Raw genomic sequence first — 2,372 nt, 5'->3', positions numbered from 1 at the left:
GATTTGTTTTCAGTTTAATTGCTTTTCACTTTTCTACTTAAATCAATTGATTTCCAACACTGCAACCAGAAAAAAGGTGGTCATTCTTTACCACAATGTGTTCAATTTAAAATTCAGGAAGTAAACAGTCTATTGTCAAATGGTATATTGTTCATAGTGACTCTTGCATCCTGCTCCAATTTCCAGTATCCTTCAGGAAACACTATTTTCCTTTGAGAACGTAAAGGGAGCAAATAACTCCAATGCAAAATTGTTATATTTTATAAAGCCACCTTACCACATAGAGAGTAATCAGATATATGGATGCAGTGATCAGTTTTGTGTTGATTGTTTGAAATGGATAATCCAAATAAGTCTGAACACAGGATACATGACAGGATTTTGAAACATACTATACCAGTCACACTAACAAGAGTTAAAAATTGCCTCCAGAAACACATACAGTATATAATGCTCAAGCATAGGAATCTCTCATACAATTATTAACTGCCCAAGTAAAGCCATTATGTAATTTCACTGAAGATTGCAAATTAATTAATTTTGACATATTTTCTTTTTTCATATTATTTGTTTCCTGTACATTTGGGATGATTAAAATTGAAGACCAGAACCTTCATTCAAATCTGTTTGTTTCAAAACAATTTGATTAAAGGGACACAAACAATGTTTGACCTATTGATTGTAGTTTGAGTTAATGAATTCCACAAAAAAATAATAGGTACAACTTTGAACCTAAACTTGTACATGAATAGTATAAATTCTCCTTTCAAATATTCTTCATTATGTTTAATTTCAGGTGATAGTCATCAGGATCAGTACTTTGAGGTTTCCTCTACCATAGTAATAAAAGGCTGAAGAAGGGATGGAAATGCTTATTGAATATTAATAAAGTATATCAACAAACAAAATGCATGAAATGTGAAGAAGAAAAGGAATCAAAAAGGCTCTCTTTATATCTCTTTCAGAGAGTGACGGGAAGCATAAATATCCGACATCATTTTGCTTGAGATTAGTGTAATGCTAGGTTTTAAAATATGCTTCTTCATGAGAATTTTAGAATAATGGTTTTGATCATTTTTTCTTATGTGAGCCAAAGATAAATGAACAAAACACTAGGATAAATGCTAAGAAAACTATTACCTTCACACTTTCAAAGTACTGATGTGCCATAAGCAAAGGCTACCCAAGCTTATACCAATTTTAGCAATTTTATTTATTTTTTATTGAGATGAAATATTTTAATCCGATGGCAGCACATAACACTGTAAAAGGAGCACTCACATCTTCGAGAGCATTCCTCTAGGTTATAAGGAAGTTCCAGAAATAACTGAATTTGCTAGTCTGGGAATGGGGAAAAGGGTGGAGAGTAGATAGGAAAACTATCATGGCCTGTTCTCCTGTTACTCCTAGATCCAGTCCTGCGCACAGCTCTTGTAATCCACCAGTTCCTCAGGCCGAAACCACAAGTTGATCTCCTTCTCTGCACTCTTCATGGAATCGCTGCCATGAATGATGTTCCTGCCAACCTGGATGCAGAAGTCCCCACGGATGTCCCTGGCTTGGAATCTGCAGGGTTGGTCTCGCCAAGCATCACTCGGCCTGTCTTTACAACACTGAGTCCCTCCCAGACCATGGCAACCACGGGCCCTGAGTGCATGTATTTCACCAGGCCTAGAAAGAATGGTCGGTCCTTCAAGTCAATTTAGTGTTCCTTGACAAGATTTTCAGAAGCCTGAATAAATTTCAAACTAACAAGGCGGAATCCCTTCTGCTCAAAACGCTTTAATGATCTCTCCCACAAGACCCCGCTGGACCCCGTCAGGCTTGATAGCAATGAACGTACGCTCAGTGCAGGCCATGGTCCCCTTTCCCTGCTGCTTCGGGACCCTAGCCCCACTCACTCCTCCCACGTCGGGGGCTTTCTCCCAGGCTGCCGCTGCCGACAATTTTAGCAATTTTAAAAATGAGTGTAATAATTAATTACTACTTATTTTTCCCATAGTCTTTCATTGTTCATACAAAGCAGTGTTATGCCTTTCTTTCTGAAAATGCACTTTATTTTTAAACAATATTCCACATAAATACATTGAAAACAGGCATATTTTATAAAGATCTATCTTGTGAAAAAAGTTGGAAAAATGAAATTGGAATATAGGAAATTGGAATATGTGAATTCAGTTGATGATCACCAGATATGGTGGTTTGGAAAAACGTTATTTCTAGAGATGTACAAATTTGACAGTCGTATTTTTACATTTGAATAACATTAAATATTAGTTACAATCTTTGCAGAAACATTTGAGCATGATTACACTTTTTGGAATTGATTCAACATTAAAATGTAGATGAAATCCTGGAAAAGAGAGTCAGAA

At 36.2% G+C, this 2,372-nt stretch overlaps 1 pseudogene; it reads right to left on the bottom strand.

Moving 5' to 3' along the window:
* Window positions 1-1,406: 1,406 nt before the first annotated feature.
* Window positions 1,407-1,882, bottom strand: LOC138823785 (nucleoside diphosphate kinase A pseudogene; annotated as a pseudogene).
* Between the last annotated feature and the right edge of the window lie 490 nt (window positions 1,883-2,372).

The sequence above is a fragment of the Dipodomys merriami genome, unplaced genomic scaffold, assembly GCF_024711535.1.
Source record: "Dipodomys merriami isolate MVZ:Mamm:240054 unplaced genomic scaffold, mDipMer1.0.p SCAF_123, whole genome shotgun sequence".
Lineage (NCBI taxonomy): Eukaryota > Metazoa > Chordata > Mammalia > Rodentia > Heteromyidae > Dipodomys > Dipodomys merriami.
This window is presented reverse-complemented; position numbering and strand designations above follow the sequence as displayed.